The sequence below is a fragment of the Macaca thibetana genome, chromosome 15, assembly GCF_024542745.1.
Source record: "Macaca thibetana thibetana isolate TM-01 chromosome 15, ASM2454274v1, whole genome shotgun sequence".
Lineage (NCBI taxonomy): Eukaryota > Metazoa > Chordata > Mammalia > Primates > Cercopithecidae > Macaca > Macaca thibetana.
Genome location: NC_065592.1, coordinates 31115282 through 31135793, shown reverse-complemented (window position 1 = coordinate 31135793; position 20512 = coordinate 31115282).

The following is a 20512-nucleotide window of genomic DNA, read 5'->3' as shown; positions in this document are numbered from 1 at the left end:
ACAAATCAAGTTTACAGATGAGAAAACACTAGCTCAATGGCTTTAAGGAAGTTGCCCAAGATCACACAGCGATCAATCCCAAGTCTTCCGACTCTGAAGCCAGTGCTCCTTCCACAGTGCCAGCTTTTTCAGGTTACCCCATAATCCCACTCCCGGGAATTCATGCTGAGAAATTTTACTTTCAAATTTTAAAATCAAAAATAAAAAGTGTTCACTGTATTGTTCATTGTGATTCCAAAAACTGGAAGCAATCTAAATATTCATTATAAAGGAAAAATGAAGCAAACTGTGACAATATTATTCAACAACAGAAATTAAAATGTTATAGATTGTAGCAACATAGGTTTTCATAACTGAAAAATGGGTATGTATATTATGGACACAACTGTGTTAAAGTATAATTATGTAAATCACAGTAGGCAAGACACCAGGCCAAATGAAAATACTATTTACAGGGAAGTAGAATTCTAGATACATTTTTTTTTTTTTTTTTTTTTTTTTTTTTTTTTTGAGACGGAGTCTCGCTCTGTCGCCCAGGCTGGAGTGCAGTGGCCGGATCTCAGCTCACTGCAAGCTCCGCCTCCCGGGTTTACGCCATTCTCCTGCCTCAGCCTCCCGAGTAGCTGGGACTACAGGCGCCCGCCACCTCGCCTGGCTAGTTTTTTGTATTTTTTAGTAGAGACGGGGTTTCACCATGTTAGCCAGGATGGTCTCAGCCTCCCAAAGTGCTGGGATTACAGGCTTGAGCCACCGCGCCCGGCCTAGATACATTTTTTACAAGTGTTTTTTTAATGCCATTTTGATACCTTAACAACGTCAAACAAGTAAGTTTATAACATCCCTGCTGGCTTTTCAGTGCCAGATGTGTGTGCTTTCCCAAATTATCTATCTGCCAACTCAAGGAAATTTAATTTCACTCTACAGAAATAAACACACAATGTCTTTCTTTAAACTAGGATTTTTAATTCTGTATTTTACATGGGATCGTTTATAATTTTTCACTTTCTCTTTGGGCACCTTAAATTACATAAAAAATCAGGCCAATATCTGCCATTGCTCCTTGACTTTGGCAGCATTATTGCACTGTAACAACAGTGTGTCACTCCCCCACTCTGGGAAGAGAAGACAACAGAAGGCAAGAGGCGCACTGAAGGGGAGCTCGCCATGGCTCCGCAGCAGCCGACAGGGCAGGAAAGGTGCCTCCTCTGCACAGGGCTGCCTCTCAGCACCTCCACTGCTGCCAGTGTATGAGGATTTTGAGATTTCTGGTGTTTTCATCAGAGACTGGTCACAAGGAGCTGGAATCCCCTTAAATGAGTTTGGGTTATGTGAGACTTGATCGTAAGATTCCTGGAGACATCTGCAGCACCCCAAAAGCACAAGAAGCTCAGGCGGGCTTTGTGGGACTTGGGAAGCCAGTGATCATCTCTTTCTTTCTTTCTCCCCGCCTCTCTTTCACAGGGTACAGAGCCCCAGCCACTCGCCGAGATCCTGACATTGGCAGTCTCCTGGCTTCCTCAGGCCAGCCTCTTCCCCACCCTTGCCTCACCCCTCAGAAGGCATCAGGTTCTGTCACCATAAATGGGGGTCTGAGTCCGCCGAGAACAGTGATTTAGCACAAAGAGTGCACAGTGCAACGTCCAAAGTGGAGGTGGGTGGATCAAGGAGGCTAATCCAAGAACACCCATTCTGTCCAAAGAAGCCAAGATCAGACTGCATAAAAAGTCAGGGTTTGATAAAATACCCAGGGCAACAATCCAGGGGAGACAGAAAGAATATTTATCCTCAAAGTAAACAGAAAAAGCAAAACATCAGTAAACTGAATGGGGTCATGGTTTCGCGGGGGGCAAGAGTCCTCAGGGTGAGCCCGTGCTGAGGCTGCGCATTGTGGGGATCTCGTTGTGGGGATCGCAGGCCAGCTCCTCGCATGTGGTGCCCACTGGCCGCCTCAGGCAGCAAAAGAAATCGAGTCCAAAGAGGTCACAGCAAGAAAAAGGGAACCGCCAGGCACGGTGGCTCACGCCTGTAATCCCAGCACTTTGGGAGGCCAAGGCGGGCGGATCACAAGTTCAGGCGCTCGAGACCATCCTGGCTAACACGGTGAAACCCGTCTGCTAAAAATACAAAAAATTAGCCGGGCGTGGTGGTGGGCGCCTGTACTCCCAGCTACTCGGGAGGCTGAGGCAGGAGAATGGCGTGAACCCGGGAGGCAGAGCTTGCAGTGAGCCAAGATCGCGCCACTGCACTGCACTCCAGCCTGGGCGACAGAGCGAGACTCCGTCTCAAAAAAGAAAAGAGAGAAAAGAAAAGAAAAAAGAAAAAAAAAGGGAAGCATGGGTGTTTATTGAGCAGCATCAAATAAGCAAAGATAGCAGAACTGCAGGTTAGGAAACCTGACTGCCGCTAATTTGCCAAGTAGCAAATTGAGTAAACCATTCTCTTCTTTGGGCCTCAGTTTCCCCATTTACAATGTGAAGAGACTGGACTAAAGAACCTTCCAGCAATGGCCCTTGAGGCAGTGGTGTGCTAAAGTCACTCTTACTGGCTTGTGATAACCAATTGTTAAATTGGGGGGAATTTTGTGAGCCTGGAGGTAAGCACAGCCATTAGAAAAAATAAATATAAATATGCATTTTAAAATTTAAAACTAGATGTAAATATACATTTACAATTAAATACATTATACCAAAAACCAACAGTAAATGTGCTCAAATTCCTTACTTCCTAATTATTTTACTATGGTTCACTATTATCGATGCCAGGGGTCAGTGAAGTTTTCTGTAAAGGGACAGGTAATATTTTAGGCTTTGAGGGACACAGACAATCTCTGTCACACTGTTGTGTGTTTTTTTAACCTTTTTAAAATATAAAAACCCATCTTAGCTCACGGGCTGCACAAAAACAAGCCACAGGTCAGAACTGACCTACAGGCTGTAATTTGCCAACCGCTGATCTCTGCCCTGAAGGTTACTTACATGCATTTCACCTGTACTGCGGAAGCCCTGTATAATGGTGTGCTGCTACAAATCTTTTCCCAACTCCATGTTGAGATATCATGTTAGTAGCTTAAAGTCGGCCATGGTGGGAGTCTTTACACAACGGAAATGGGCAACCATTGCAAACCAGGTGTTTTTTCCTGAAGGGTCAGTTACTGCAACATTTACCAGCCCTCCACTGTCCCGAAGTCACAGTAGAGAGTATCTCAGAAACAGAAAGTGTTTCCCAGCTCACCCAGGAAGCCCAGGCAGGGAAGCAGAATGGAAAGAGAAACTCCAGGTCATGGAGTCAGAGGAAGAGCAAGACTGAGGGATACCCCACCCTGCACACTAGACGTGGCCTGATCCACAGGTAATCCTTTGTGACCGCCTCACATTTCAGGTTCACTTTTTGATGGCCAAAGTTTATGCTCTTTTTCTCTTCTGTCACTTTGAAAAGGCTGTTTTTATCTTCGCTGCTGCCCTCGGCAGTAACAGAGCAGCTGAGGTCTGCTCAGAAGCCGCCAGGGACAGACACTGTACAAAGGGGTCACGGCTGCGAGGGAGACAAAGGGAAAGGCAGCCTTGTGTGGAGCGGCCACATCTGCTATTCTGGGGTGGAGTGAGTTGGGGCTTCTCCTAAAATAGAACACAACGCGCAGGTCTAGACTAAGCAGCAATTTTGGTTTTAGGGAAAGCTGATACCCAGCAGGATGAGAATAACCCTGAGAAAGTTTGTTTTCAGCAATTTGGGCTCAATTAGGCAGGGAAAGTGCCTGGTAAGAAACAAAGATACAACCAAAACCAGGAGGAGGCCTTTGGGGCATTTACGGGGGGACCCTCCCAGGAATTCCCAGACAGCAAACAGCAGCAACGTTGCCTCTGCTGCTGGAGAAACGAGTTGCAGCCTTAACTCCGGTGGAACAAGTGGTCTCTGTGTACTATTCCTCTCCAAGACCCAAGGAAAATCCACCCTGGACACAAACACTGCCTCTCACCCGCCCACTCTGCTTCTCCCAGCTGACCATCATAAGGAAAACTGACCGAAACCAGGAAGAAGTCGTACTGTTCCCAATTCCCAGTTGTCTAATCCAAACAACACAAAATACTGGGGAAGGAGGGGACGAGAGAGCAAGGTTTGGTGGGGGAGGCAGATGCACACAGAAGTGGTTAGGGACAGCTGCTTAGAGAAAGGGATCCTTGAACTAACCCTCGAAGGAATGAGCAAAGAATGAAAGGAAAGGGCATTCAAGGAGCACAAAAATGCTAGACGTGGCTGTTACACATCAAGACATTCTAACTCATTAGCCACTGGAGAAATTCAAGTTAAGAACCACAGTGAAAGACAAGAAGCCAGAAGAGAACATTACTCCCCCTCTATCAACAAGAGAAAAGCCAGATGATAGAAATGGTCCTACTTCCTTTAACCCATCAGAGAGCTGAGATTACAAGGCAATCAGGAGAACTGAATTCCAGAGTGACAAGCTCCTCCATAGAGACAGAACATACATACTCTCCCACCTTTGCCAGAGCCTCTTTGGAGAAAGTGGTGGCTGCATATGAAAGAAGAAGAGTTAACACCATAACTAATTATTTTTAAAAATTGATACATAATTATGGTACATATTTCTGGGGTACCTGTGATATTCTGAATACACATATACAACATGTAACGATCAAATCAGGGTAATCTGAATATTCATCACCTCAAACAGTTGTCATTTCTTTGTGTTGAGAACATTCAAAATCTACTCTTCCAGCTATTTTGAAATATACAATAAATTATTCACTATAACAGATTCTGAAAAGCCCAGTGTGGGTGGGTGTGACAATTGAGAATCTCTGGGAGCCCAGACACAGGAGTTCATACTCCCAGCTCTTTTCCACAACCCCTACCAGGTGCTCAGAAGACAGACTGGGCCAGGCAGGAGAGCCAAGAGAGCCCTCGCTGGCCCACAGGCATGAAATCCCACCCATTTTCCAGAACTTTTCCTTATAAGAACCCAAAGCCTTAAGGGTAAGAGCAGGCTACCCTCCCACTCCCAAGGCCTGGGCAAAGACCCACTGTCGGGAGAAGGGACAGAAACTAGGCCACCTGTCCCTGGATAAGGGATAGAAACCAGGCCACCCGCCCCTGGAGGAGGAGGAGAAAAGCTCTCTACCCTATTATGAGCCTTACACCAAGTAACAAGCCACAGCCATCTCCTGTAGGGGGAGGAGCAGAAACTCCCCTGCAACTGGTCTTAGAAAATGAGTTATGGCTCCATATTTCACCAGAATGGCTAAAATTAGTAAGACTGATGATGCCAAGGATTGGCAAGGACATAGAGCAACAGGAACTCTCATATGCTTCTGGTAGGAGTTTGAATTGGTGCAACAACTTGGGAAAACTATTTGGCAGTACCTACTAAAGTGAAGCATGTGCATATCCCAGGATCCAGCAGTTCCACTTCTAGGTGTACATCCAAGTGAAAAGAGTACACGTGAGGCCCAAAAGACTTACGAAAGAAGATTTGTGGCAGAACTACTTGAAATAGCTCCTAACTGTAAACAACATAATAATCAACAGGATTATGTATAAATTGTGTAATTATATTCTCTTCACACAATGTAATAACTACTATACAACAATGATAATGGACAAACTACTGCTACCTGCAACATAAGTAAATTCAGCCAACGTGTCGAACAAAAGAATCCAGTTGAAAAAGAATCCATGAATTCACTTATATGAAATTCAAAAACAGGCAAAAGTAACATATGATGATGAAAATCAGACAGCAATTATCCTTTGGAGGGTAGTTACCGGAAAGGGGGAGGTGGAGAATTCTACGGTCTTGGCAATGTCCTACTTCTTGATCTGGTTCACATTGTGAAAATTCATCAAGCTGTCCCTTTATTATTTGAGTTTTTTTACTTCAATGTTATACTTCAAATAAAAATTAAAAAAAAAAAAAGGTTAAAGAGAAGTGCATAGTGTGATGAGAAACAAACAAGTCAGCCAAGTCAAAGTCGTGAGAGAGAAGACAAAAGGCAGGCAGGGTAGCTAGAATACGGAAGGACCTCTTGAGTCCCAGACCAAGAGGTTTAGCCTTTATTCTGTTGGCAAAAAAGTGCCACCAAAGGCTTTTAAAAAAATAATTATAGATTCATATACAGTTGTAAGAAATAATACAGAGAAATCCTTCATCCAGTCTCCCACAATGTTGACATCTTACAGTACAGTATTACAGCCATGAAATTGACATTGATGCAAACCACCCACCTTATGCAAATTCTATCAGTTTTATATGCACTCACGTGTGTGTGCATGTGTTCAGCTTTATGCAATTTTATCACAGGTGTAGATTCCTATTACTGCCACCACAGTCAGGATACAGAATAGTTCCATCACAGGGAATCCGAGTGCTACCACCCTTTTATAGAACCATTAAACAAACAGTGGTACATCTAAACATGGAATTCTACTCAGCAATAAAAGGGAATGAACTATTAATATATGCGACAACTTGGATGGATCTCAGGGACATTATGTTGAGTGAAAGCCAATCTCAAAAGATTACGTAATATATCATTCCATTTATATACCATTCTTGAAATGACAAAATTATAGAGTTACAAAACAGATGAGTAGTTACCAGAGCTTAGGGAAGAGAGGAGGGAGGGAAGTAGCTATGGCAGATGAGGGACATGAATAACACAAACCAGAGAATCCAGCACATTCTAAGTGCAACTCTGCCTTTCCAAGACTTTAATCCTCCCACCCTTCAACCTTACTACTCTACCCCATCCCACTGCCACCCCCAGCAGCTGCCTCTTGCCGCTTTAATATCTAGTAAATTAGCAATGGCTTGGGCCTTGATGAAAGGACCCTATTGATAATGGACCCTCCCTACTGGCAGCCCAATGTGGTGTCATCTGTCCAGTGGAAAAGGAAGCTTGCCCCTGCATTCTGTGACTCCTTTTCATTCTCCTGCAGACCTCCTGGAGGAGCTGAGAGCCCTTTGACATACTTAATGCATGAGCTGTCTTGTGAGCTTGGGAGGATTACTTGGCTTTTCTTTTTCTCTTGCTTCTGTTTCTTCCCTAGATGTAATTCTATTAAACGGCTTTAAAAATAAATATGTTGTTGTGGGAGGTTGGGTGAGAGGGTAGTTAGTATGACATTTCTGCTATTTTGAAATTAGACCCATGGGAAGCCTCCAGGCACACAGTAAAGTCTGACATAATCCACTTACAAAGGAGATTAAGGAGGCTGATGAGCTCGCACGAAACAGGCAACTCCCTGATGTACTCATGGATGGTACACTGAGCCCCAGGAGCCAAATAAGAAGAGAAGGTGCATTTCACAAATGCACACCAGAGAGAAAAATCCATGCCCTGTAGAGAGGTGCACCATGCCTCAGGAACAACCAGTCCCTGAATAAAACTTCAACTGGGACTGAGATGCTGTGAGCCAGATCCTGCAGTTCTGGCTGCGCACTCGTCTCTCTAGAATGGAGACTACCTTTGAGATGGGGGGAAGGGATTCTCAGATGAGGGACATTTGAGCTGAACCTAAAGAAAGAGTCGCTTGCCAGGCAGCAGTACGGAGTGGGGAGTGGTATTCCACACAACGGGAACAGCATGAGAAAAGAGGCTGGCTGGCATGGGGCAGGGAGACTTGGAGCAGTCTGGTATGACTGGGAAGTATGACATGCTGGGGGAAATAGGGGAAATTGAAATCAGTGGAGGGCTTGCCTGTTATGAAGAATCTGGCCTTTAAACGACAAGCATTAGCAGTTTTGAAAGCACAGGTGTGACTGGGGATTTTAGAAAGATGACTTAAGTGGCCCTGTGCAAGCAGATACATTGCAGAGGCGAGCCTCTGGTCTGAGAGATCTGTGAGGAGCCCCCGCCTTCTCTCATCCTCCTCACTAACGAGAATAAGACAAAGCTCCAGCTTCCTGGGAGATTTACACGTTAAGGTGGTTTGGCGGCAAGTGCTGCCGTCTGGTGTTGAGACGGGACTTGTCAGAACAAGGATCTGGCTCTGGTTGATGAAAAAATAAACAAGCACAGTTTTAATTGCACATAGTTTTAAGAGGAGTGGGGGCTCCCAGCTTGAGGCTGCAAGATGCAGGCCTTCCTGAATCTACAATGAACCATCATTGGGCCATGGAGCTGCCTTGAGAAAGAGCCAGTGCTGAGCCCAGGCTAGGGAGTCAGGAAGTCTGGCTTATCCAACAGAGGGGAAGCAGCCTGATGGTGTCTGTATGGAGAACTGTCTAAGGAGCCTCCTGGGAAGGGATATATCCTAAGGGAAGGAAGAGTCCATTAGGCTCTAAGGATGGGATACAATCTCTTAATACTGAGTTCAGAGAGGTATCTGCCTATCCAATTTGTCTCTTGACCCAGCCACCACTGGGTTCATGTCAGAGTCCCCAGTGGAACAAGAGGCTGTAAGTTAAAACAGAAATACCTTGGGATTGGGGCAGCCCTCCTTTGGGGCCCCTCTAACAGAATGTGGCAAAGATGAAGGAAACAGTCTTCCTCCACACACCTCAGACATCTGAGGGCGTGGGATGGCAGCGGTAAGGAGCTACAGGAGAATTACAGCCATTTACAGACCAGCACAGAGCAGAACAGCATTCCAGCCATACCCACTGTCTTAGTCTGTTCAGGCTGCTATAACAAAAATACCATAAGCCAGGTGGCTTATAAATAATTATTATTTCTCACAGCTCTGGAGGTTGGGAAGTCCAAGATCAAGGTGCCTGCAGAGTCAATGTCTGGTGAGGGCCTGTTTGCTTCCTCATAGACGGCGCCTTCTGTGTTCTTACATGGTAGAAGGGGTGAGGGTCTCTCTAGAGCCTCTTTTATAAGGTCACTAATCCCATTCATGAGGACTCCCTTCTCATGACTAATCACCTCCCAAAGGCCCCACCCCCTAATACTTTCACCTTGGGAGTTAGGATTTCAACCTATGAATTTGAGAGTGGGGCACAAACATTCAGTCCACAGCACCTGCCCTACAGCAGCAATGCCCACCAGAGAGATAGCCACACCCTGCAGTCATCTATGGTGGCCTGGCATGGACATGAGAACAGCAGACACACCCTGAGCTCATGGGAAACATGCCTTAAAGAGTTGCTGGGGGCCCAGCTAAAGCCTCTGCATGGGTGGTCAGGGCCAAGCATTTGTGTCACGTGCTCAGTGCAAAGGCAGCACTGTCTCCTGAGTTCTCATTTGTCAGGTTCTGAATGAGTGTTGTCAATAGAATGAAATATCAATAATCTTGAGACAGTCAAATGTTAAAGCCAAATTAGAATTTCAGTAGAGCAGGCAAAATACTTTCGAGACTGCACCCTCTACCACAATTTGACATTATCTCCTTTGAGCATAATAAGCTGGAGTAGCAGACATTTGTGTGATGATTCTCCCAGTGTTCCTATTGTTCCCTGTTATGTAAATGCTTCCTAATGCCTCTCTTATTTCCCTACATTCCTTCTTAGGAACCAATCTGGCCTATATGCAAACATTTAGATAATTTGGGATTTTCAAGCACATGGTCATGATTAATCTTAGAATAACAAGTGTCAAGACCAAGGCCTTGGACATGATAGCAGGAGAGATTTTGTTTAATGGGTTGCCATGGTGGGGGAAGATCAATAGACTGAAAGGCATCTAGAAGTGATTGTCATTTGAGCTATTATAAAGTCTGTGAATATATCCAATATCCCAATCCATCCTCAACTAAGATATAGGCCCTCAAATTGTGAAAGTACCTATATCTTAGTTGAGAATGGATTGGGATATTGCCTACCTTAGATGTGGTGGAGACCATATGATCAATAAAATATCCTAAGACTTTCTGCTAAGACTCTCTGCTCCATGTTACTTTGATTAGAACTGCAATTCCAGGACCATCCATCAATAAGCTGGGCCTTTGGGATCCCAAAGTGATGCTTCCCTTCCAGTCCCACACTGAAAACTATGCCACAAACACAAAACCCAAATACTGCTGGGCTAAATCAATAGACTGGTACAAATTGGCCTTCTTTCTTTTCCTCAAACATGCTAAGTTCTTCCCCTTGCCTTCTCATATTGTCCTCTTTTACTGGAACACTCTGAACCCAGATCTTTGCACAGCCACCAACTGAGCATTAAGGATCACTTCAAAAGTCACCTCCTCAAAGCACAGAGCTGCCTCTAGGGGATTGACAATGTCCCACTTCTTGATATGGGGGGTGGTTATGGGTGTGTTCACTTGGCAAAAATTCATCAGGCTGTACATTTGACTTGTGCACTTTTTTGTATATGTGTTATACTTCAATGAAAAGTTTCTTTTACAAAATTAGTCACCTCATCAGAGAAGCCTTCCCTGACCACCGCATGCTCCCCACCCTCTTGTCAGATGCATTCTAACCAGAGCAACTCCATCTTGAATAGGGAATGGGTAAAATGAGGCTGAGAACTACTGGGCTACATTCCCAGGAGGTTAGGCATTCTTAGTCACAGAATGGAATAGCAAGTTGGCAGGAATGGTATCACAAGATTGAGGTCACAAAGACCCTGCGGATAAAACAGGATACAGTTTAAATAAAAAAAAATAAAAAATAAATAAATCAATAAATAAAACGCCAGCCCAAACCCACAAAAATCAATATGGCAATGAAAGTGAGCTCTGGTCATCCTCACTTCTCATATATGCTAATTATAATGGATTAGCATCCTAAAAGACACTTCCACCGGTGCCATGACCATTTACAAATGCTGCGGCAACATTAAGAAGTTACTCCATATAGTCTAAGAAAGGGAAGACCCTCAGTTCCAGAAAATCTCTGTCCCTTTCCCAGAAAACTCATGAATAATCTACCCCTTGTTTAGCATATAAGAAATATCTAGGCCGGGCGCGGTGGCTCAAGCCTTTAATCCCAGCACTTTGGGAGGCCGAGACGGGCGGATCACGAGGTCAGGAGTTCGAGACCATCCTGGCTAACACGGTGAAACCCCGTCTCTACTAAAAAATACAAAAAACTAGCCGGGCGAGGTGGTGGGCGCCTGTAGTCCCAGCTACTCGGGAGGCTGAGGCAGGAGAATGGCGTAAAAACCCGGGAGGCGGAGCTTGCAGTAAGCTGAGATCCGGCCACTGCACTCCACCCTGGGTGACACAGCGAGACTCCATCTCAAAAAAAAAAAAAAAAAAAAAAAAAAAAAAAAGAAATATTTGTAAGTGTATTCAGTCAAGCAGCCCACGCCACTGCTATGCCTATGGAGTAGCCAGTCTTTTTGTTTCTTCATGTTCTAATAAACTTGCTTTCGCTTTACTTTTTGTGCTTTACTCAATGGGCTTGCCCCAAATTCTTTCTTTCAAGAGGTCCGAGAATGTTCTCTTGGGGTCTGGATCAGGACTCCTTTCCGGTAACACTCTCAATCTCATGTTGGTCTTATGTATTTTCTTCATGGTGTTATAACTATATGATCTTGTCTATGTCTCTGTTTATTTTCTGTCTCCTCTAGAATTTAAGCACCAAGAGAGAACAAGGGCAGTACCCATCATGTTGCATGCTGTATCCCTAGTGTCTATAACAGTGCCTGGCAAAGAAGAGTTAACCAGGAAAGAGTGAACAAATGAATGGTAACTTTTACCCCAGTCCTGTCCTGAATTTTCTGCATAGTTGGAATGTCTCTGAATGAAGGATGAAGATGTCTCCTTTTGGAGGTCACTTAAGCCAGGGATTCTCAAGGTCTTTGAGGCCACAACACTTTCTGGTCAGTGAAAGATCATACATCTCTTCTGTTCCTGGTACAGCAACACACACTCTGCCCTGGAGTCCCTCGGTCCTGCATGTGTGACCAGCTGGGTGGGTGTGCTGCCTGTGTGACCTCCCTGAGCCTTTATTCTTTATGTATGAAGTGGTGAAAACCATCCCTTATCTCAGGGGTGCTTTTAAAAATTAAATGAGAAAACAAATATAAAACTACTTCCAAAATAATTTAAGTAGAATATAAGACTGCTGTTAAACAGACTTATTATCTTAAGAATAATTCAAGGAATAGCTTTGCATTTAGTAGAACTCATTTACTTTTGGATAGTATTAAGAGTGTGATGTTGTTTGGCTGTGTCCCCACCCAAATCTCAACTTGAATTCCCACGTGTTGTGGGAGGGAGCTGGTGGGAGGTAACTGAATCACAGGGGAAGGTCTTTCCCATGCTGTTCTCGTGATAGTGAATAAGTCTCACGAGATCTGATGGTTATGATAAGGGGGAGTTTTCCTGCACAAGCTCTTTTTGCCTGCTGCCATCCATGTAAAATGTGACTTGTTTCTCCTTGCCTTCCACCATGATTGTGAGGCTTCCCCAGCCACATGGAACTGTAAGTTCATTATAAACTTCTTTTGTAAATTGCCCAGTCTCAAGTATGTCTTTATCAGCAGGGTGAAAATGACCTAATAGAGAATGAATGGAAACAAAAAGATTTCCTTCCTTCTGTGCCTAAGAAAAAAGACGCACTTGTGTGTTTGTCAAAAAAACAAACAGCAGGAGACTGCGAGGGGACCCAGAAGAACCTTCTAGGTACTAGTAATGTTCTGTTTCTTAATCTGAGTGCTAATTACATAGGTGGGTTCCATTTGTGAAAATTCAAGCTATATACTTGCAGTCTTTTTGTTTTTCTGTATGTATATTTTACTTTAAGACTTTTCAAATATGTGGCAAGTCCAGCTGATACAATAGTAGAAGCAAGAAGCAGAAAAATTCTAGGCAGACCAGGGTCAGGTCCGTGGCAGAACCCCATCTTTGAGCTGAAAAGCCTGAAACCCACAGCCCAAAATGAGAACTTCCATCCCTGTGTGCCCACTCTCTCCTGACTTGTTCTTTCTGAATAATGTCTTTTTATCAATCAAATGTTGCCTTTTCCAAAACTACCTATGGCCTGCTCCACGCCCATCCTGTGCCTATAAAGACCCCATACTCAGCTGGCAGAGAGAAGCATCTGGACATCAGGTAGAGGCAACTTTGAGACAGTGGCTGGGTGAGACAACCTGACTTCAGAAGAGTGAGAGGCAGAGAGATGGCTTGACTTCAGGGGAGAGAGACCTTCCCTTCCCATCCCCTTTCCAGATCCCCTCTCTACTGAGAGCCACTTTCATCACTCAGTAAAATTCTCCATATTCAACATCCTTCAATTCATCCTCATTCCTCTTGGGCACCAGACAAGAATTCAGGATGCACCAGGTGTGAGCACCCAAAAATGCTGTAATACTGGCCCTTTGCCCTCACTGGCAGAAGGCAGTCACCCCATGCAACGAGGCAAAGGGTCCACTGAACTGGTAACACACTGCTGTCTGTGGACAGCAGAGCTGAGAGAGCATTGGAACACACCCACTGCAGCCTTGGGCTTGCAGGCGCCCCACCTGGATGCTGCTGTGGGGCCCATACAGATTTGCTCCTGTCAACACTGAAGCAGCCAGTTCCCACACTTGCTCACTCTGGTTCCTGCACTCACTTGCCTGCTTACTCCCTCTCCCAAGGAGCAGAGCCCAGTGGACCCCAGTGAACCAAGTTCATTCCTGCTACAGCCAAAGTGGCCAGTTCCTGCACTTGTTGGGTCACATGCTCCCTCCTGCAAGAAGTTGAACAGGGCAGGCTGAGTAAATGAGGCACTCCTGTCACAAGTCCCACAAAGGGGTCAAGAAAATATCCTGCATCATCTGGGGGCTCATCTGGGATATGTCAGAAGGATGAGTAAAGGTGGATCTGTCAGATCTGTCTCTTCTTGCCCTCAAACTTTCCTCTGAAGGCAAATGACCCACCAAACCACTGAGTGGCCAGTTAAGGGCAAACAGCACAGCTGCAGAGGACAGGATGTGACCCTATCACATCTCTTTCTTTTGTGTGAAAGGAATGTTGGCTGTTTCCCTTCACAGAGGTCTAGCCGTCGCGTGAGACCAGGATAAGGTCCTGGGGCAACCAAAAGCATCTGGCCAAGGCCCTGCCCCATTGTTGCCAGAAGACCCCTAGACTTGACCCTGTCCCCAACCGCCCGTAAGTGTGTCAGCCATGACCCCCAGACTTTTCTGTGCTATTTTTACTTCCTTCTTTCATGGCTTCTATCTCTTCTTTTATAATGTTAAGGGTATTGCTGCAAACTGCAGAATCGTTTACATAGCATGAGCATTTGGCCCAACCATCAGATATGCAATTCAGAACAATGTGATTTCCATCTGTTCTTAGAGGTTCCATCCCCACTCCCACCACAACAGCTTCAGGTACACAGTGGCTCCACTCCCCTGTCCCAGCTGGGGTGCTTGGACGTGTCTGCAGCATGCATGTGCCATACCTAGTGGCCACACAGGGTGGGAGAGAACCATGGCTGTCGCCCAGGTCCCAGGGCAGTCTCGGGGGTCAAGCTGGCCAGCATTTCCCACTCACCATCCCCTTCCACCTTGCACCTACACAGTCTTTCCTCCCCTGGCCGAGGGGTCCAGCTTGGTCCAAACCAGAGGAAGGATACAGTCATTAAAGGAACCTATCTGCATAGGGCAAGAGGTTTTCTCCCACTTAAGCTGTTTTTTTTTTTTTTTCCCTCTTTCCTCTTCTACACAAGAGGGTTCTCTTCCCACCTCAGCACTCTGCTTATGATAGGGAAGCAGAGGAGGAGTGACCCCGCTGGCTGGGACTTAATCTAAATGAACCCATGCATCTCCCTGATACACCCTTTTGTTGCAAACTCTATTCCAAGCCTTGGGTTGAATCTCTGGAAAGGAAAGCCAGATCTAAGGGATCTAAAGCCAGGCAACAGGCACAGTATTAATGGGCAAGACTAATTCCTGCTGATTAAGCTCCCGCTTCATGGAAGGAGGCCATGCTCCATGGCATAGATGAGGCCCAGGGAACCCAAATGCTGCCAACAGTAGGGGGGATGGAGGTGTAGGTGAGTGCGGATAAATCCTATTCTCTAGTCCCTCCCTGCTTCACAGGTGCAGGCCACACTGGCACCCATGGGCGGTGTCTGTCTAAGGTTACTGGGACTCAGGGATAAAAAGACAGAAGACAAAAGAGGAACACCCTTTTTTTCTTTCACGCCCTGGGTTTTCACTGAAAGAGGGAAGAGAAATGAGGGGCGCCTACTTCCCTGTCTTTAAGAATGAGCAACCAACCATCTTCACCATCCTCAGTCTATACATCTCTGGAGTGCAGCCTGAATCACTGGGACCGCCTTGACCCTCAGACTCTGGAGGAAAAACACTTCATAGCCCTTTGCACAAAGGTTTGGCCAAATTCTGATCTGCAGGAAGGACTGGCTTGGCCTCAGGAAGGAACCATTCATTTTGATACCATCTTGCAGTTGGATTTTTTCTGTAAACGTGAGGGCAAATTTCTGAGGCCCCAAATGTGCAGGCTTTCTTTACCTTGCAGGGTAATTCAGAAGCCAGTAGGATTGATCCTGCCCTCATGTTTTCCCATCTCAGGAGAGCCTGCAAGAGGTAATCCCAGGGAACTAAGGAAATAAACCCCAGAGGCACCTCGGACAAGAGAGCCAGCTCCCTCTGGCCCTGCTTCTCCAGGTCCACCCTCTTCCCCCTATCCAGTTTCTATCCAGTGTCTCTCTCTCACTTGCCCCCTCCTAGAAATCCTTACCCTAGACAATTCCCAGTCTCACTCTTGCCCTTCCAACAGATGCCTGGTGAATTTGGCCCCAGTAAGGTCCAGGTCTCCTCTCTACAGGACTTAAGGTAAATTAAGAGGAATCTTGGCAAGTTTTCAGATGACCCTGATGGATATATCGAAGCTTTCCAGAATTTAACCCATGTATTTGAATTTTCCTGGCCTGGAAAGACATTATGTTACTTTTGTATCAAACCCTGACTAACACAGAGAAGCAGGTGCTCTGCAAGTGGCAGAGAGATTTGGGGATGAGTTTTGTACTCACGTAGTATCAGGGAAGGGGACACATTTTACCCGACTGGCAGAGAAGCAGTACCATTGGATGACCCTAAATGGGATCCCAATGATGAGATGAGAGAATGGAAGAGGAAACACTTTCAGATGTACATAACAGAGGGCCTATATAAGACTAGAACTAAGATTCTCAATTATACCAACCTATCCATGACAAACCAGGGATTGTATGAGAATCCCACTGCCTTCCTGGAAAGGCTAAGAGAGGCCTTGGTAAAGTACACCTACATCCCAATTCAGTTGAGGGACAACTAATCCTAAAGGATGAATTATTACTCAGGCAACCCCTGATATCAAGAGGAAGCTACAGAAAAGGCCCTGGAACCAAATAGTACTTTAGAGAACCTCCTAAAAATGGTCACTCTGGTCTTTTACAATAGGAATAGGGAGGCCCGAGAGAGAGAGAGGAGACATGGGAAAGAGGCACAGTCTTTAATGGCCATCGTGGAAGCCCACAAACTCCAGAATCCCCAAGTTGCACTTATTAACTGCTACAAATGTGGCAAGCCAGAGCATTTTAGGAAAAATTGTCCAGGCAGCATGAGGGAGCCACCTCGACCCTGTTCAATCTGCAGTGGGGACCACCAGAAGGCAGACTGTCCCCAGGGATGCGGTCGCTGGGTCTAGAGCCAATCTCCCAAATGGTCTAGCAGGATTGATGGGTCCTGGGGCTCCTCTCTCCAGCTCCAGTGGTCCAGACCACCAGTACCATCCAGGAGCCCCAGGGAATTCTGGAAATCGAAGAGGGGAAAGTGGAACTCCTTCTGGACACTGGGATGGGTCTCTTGGTTCTCCTCTCCAATCTGGGCCCCCCTCTCCTCTCTTAGCATGACCATGAGGGGTGTCTCAGGAAGGTCTTTAACCTGATACTTTTCCCAGCCCCTTAGTTGTAGTTGGAGAGACCTCTTGTTCACCCATGCCTTTCTAATAATGCCTGAAAGCCCAATTCCTCTGTTGGGCAGGGATATTCTGCCCCATATGAGGACCACTATTCTCATGGCTCCAGGACAAACTCTTTATCTCCCCCTGGTGGAGATAGATATTACCCAGAAGTTTGGGCTATTCAACAGAAAATTGGCCGAGTCACAACCACCCTACTAGTCTTGATCCACCTTAAGAATCTCACCTCCTTTCCTAACCAGAGACAATATCCCTTGAAACCAGAAGTCAGAAAAGGACTACAAGCCATCATTGATAACTTAAGGTTTCAGGACCTCCTCAAACTCTGCAACAGCCCTTGTAATACTCCGATATTGGGGATACAAGAACCTAACAAGGAATGGAGACTAGTTCAGGCCCTCTGCCTCGTTAATGATACTGTGGTTCCAATTCACCCATTGGTTCCCAATCCATATACCCTGCTAGCTCAAATACCTTAGGGAACCAAACGGTGCTCAGTCCTGGACCTAAAGGATGCCTTCTTCTGCATACTGTTATACCCTGACTTCCAGTATTTATTTGCAATTGAAGATCCCTCTAACCAAACCACCCAGCTAACCTGGACAGTGTTACCTCAGGGATTCTGAGACAGCCCCCACTTGTTTGGGCAGGCATTGTCAAAAGACCTGAGTTCCTTTAACCTCAGGTTAAAGTTTTACAATACATAGATGACATTCTCCTCTGCACTCCAACTGAGAAAAGTCTCTCAGTATGGCTCTTCTTCATTTTCTGGCTAACAGAGGATATAAGGTTTCAAAATCTAAAGCTCAGTTCTGCAGACTTCAGGAAAGTACCTAAGTCTAGTCTTGTCAGAGGGGACCAGGGTGTTGGGTGAAGAAAGGATTAAGCCCATCTCCTCCTTTCCCCTCCCCAGAACCCTCAAGCAACTGAGGGGATTCTTGGGCATTACAGGATTCTGCAGAGTATGGATAGCTGGGTACATGAAATAGCTCTTCCCTTATATCACTTAATAAAGGAGACTCAGGGAGCTAAAACTCACTCCCTAGTTTAGGAACCAGAGGCTACAAAGGCCTTTGACCAATTAAAACAAGCCTTGCTTCAGGCACCAGCCCTTAGTCTTCCCATAGGGAAGACAATTAATCTTTACGTGTCAGAAAGGAGGAATGGCTCACAGCTACTCACACCCCAGGAGTTCTAACACAGGCCCAAGATCCAGCCCAGTGGCCTGTAGGCTACCTAAGTAGGGAGCTTGATTTGGTAGCCAAAGGATGGCTGGCCTGCCTCTGGCAATTGCAGCAGTAGCTTTTCTGCTTGTACCTTTCAGGTACCAGAGGCTACTAAGTTAATGATGGGGAATAACTTCACCATTTACACTCCACATAATGTGGCAGGACTGTCTTTTAAGGGGAGTCTCTAGCTAATGGACAACCACCTCCTCAGATATCAAGCTCTGTTATTACAGGGATCTGCAGCTCAATTCAAAAACTGCCCCTCCCTAAATCCAGCCACCATCCTCCAAGAGGAAGCTGGGGAGCTGGGACATGACTGTGAACAGATAGTAGTACAAACCTAATGCAGCCAGAGAAACCCCCTGTAAGTAGTACAAACCTATGCAGCCAGAAAGGACCTCAAGGAAACCCCATTAAAGAACCCAGACTGGATTCTCTTTATGGACATAAGTTCTTCTGCAGAACAAAGGATCCATAAAGCAGGGTATGCAATAGTTACCCTGAATGGTATTATTGAGAGTGCATGTCTCCTTGGGCACAAGTCCTCAACTAACTGAGCTAATTGCCCTCACGAGAGTGCTTGAAATAAGCAAAGGGAAAGCAGTTAAGATTTATACTGATTCTAAGTATGCTTTCCTAGTCCTCTATGCCCATGCTACTATCTGGAAAGAGAGGAACTTCCTCACAGCTAACATGTCTCCCATTAAACACTATCAGAAAATTAATAAACTATCATCCTCAGTTTTCCTCCCACAGGAAGTGGCAGCAATACACTGTAAAGGCCAACAAAAAGGGATGGATAAAAGAGCAGAGGGAAATAGGTTGGCAGACCAAGCATCTAAAGCAGCAGCGAGAGGGCCCCAGATTTCTGATTCATTTGAAGCCCCTCTGATCTGAGAGGGCTCCATGAGAGAAATAAAAATTCAATATTCTCCTTCGGAAATAGAATGGGCCACCTCTTGTGGATACATCTTTCAGTCCTCAGGATGGCTAAAATTGGAGGATGGCAAGCTTCATCTACCAGCTGCCAACCAATGGAAAGTTCCTTAAGGCCTTCAGCAGGCCTTCCACCTAGGTAAGGATAAAACCTATCAACTGGCCCAGAGGTTGTTCTCAGGTTTAAAAAAAAAACTGATATAAATGGTTAAACAGGTTGCTAATGCTTGTAAGCCTTGCCTTAAAAATCAACCCCTCAGTCAATGGTTATTTTCCCCTGGAACCCAAAGAACAAGAGGCTACCCAAGTGAAGACTGGCAAATGGATTTCACCTCTATGCCAAAGGCAAGGGGCACCCAGTATCTCCTAGTATGGAAAGATACATACCTTCACTAACTGGGTAGAAGCATTTCCATGTCAAACAGAGAAAGCCTCTGAGGTGATAAAAGTAGCAATTAATGAGATAAATTCTTGCTTTGGACTCCCTAAGTACATCCAGAGTGATAACGGCCCCTTGTTCAAGGCAGCTGTCATCCAGGGGGTCTCAAAGGTAGTAGGCATACAGTACCATCTTCATTGTGCCTGATGACCACAATCCTCAGGAAAAGTAGAAAAGACAAATGATATTATCAAAAGGAACCTCAGGAAACTGTGTGAGGACACTCACCTCCCCTGAACTACCCTTGTTCCCATAGCCCTACTATGTGTTAGAAACACCCCTTCAAAGCTGGGTCTGAGTTCCTTTGAAATTATGTATGGACAGCCTTCTCTCAACAATGATTTCTTGCTAGACCAAGAAACCTCTGATTTGATTAAACATGTAACTTTTGTGGCCCATTTCCAACAGGAACTGAACTAGGGCAATGTCTATTCAACCCAGGGGAGCTGGTACTGGTAAGTATAGTCCCCCTTCCCTTTCTCCCTCTACAAGCCCAGACTGGGAGGAACCCTACACTGTACTTCTTTCTACTCCTATGGCAGTGAATGTCACTGGAACAGATTTTTTGATTCATTATACTCAAAGTAAAGGCCTGGGAAGCTGATGGAGTTACCTCTGTTGACGCAGAACAGCACCCAAAGTACAAATGTGAAGAAATTGGGGAACTCAAGCTAAAAATCACAAAAGATAAGTGTTAATAATTAACTTTCCATGAATATCCTCCTTATAGTCTTGCCTATCCTTGATGTTCTTACCTTCATTCTGTTCTATAACATGGGACGCCTTTACCAAAGACCCCTTAATCCTGAACGCCTATGGGAATATCCATTTCCCTAAACAGTTATCTCTCCCCTAAAGTGTAACTGGTTTTATATAAGGTTTAATTTCTTTCACCAGGGTGAAACAGCTCAGGGCGCAATATTGTTTTCAGAAGGATGAGTATATTTCACTTATTTCTGTAATCTTTGGCACTAGATTCTTTCCTTTTAACTCCTTTTTGTATAATATATTCAATCCATGTATACTTAACCTCGTAAAACTTGTTTCTTCTCACCTAGAGGCCATCAAGCTCCAAATGGTCATACAA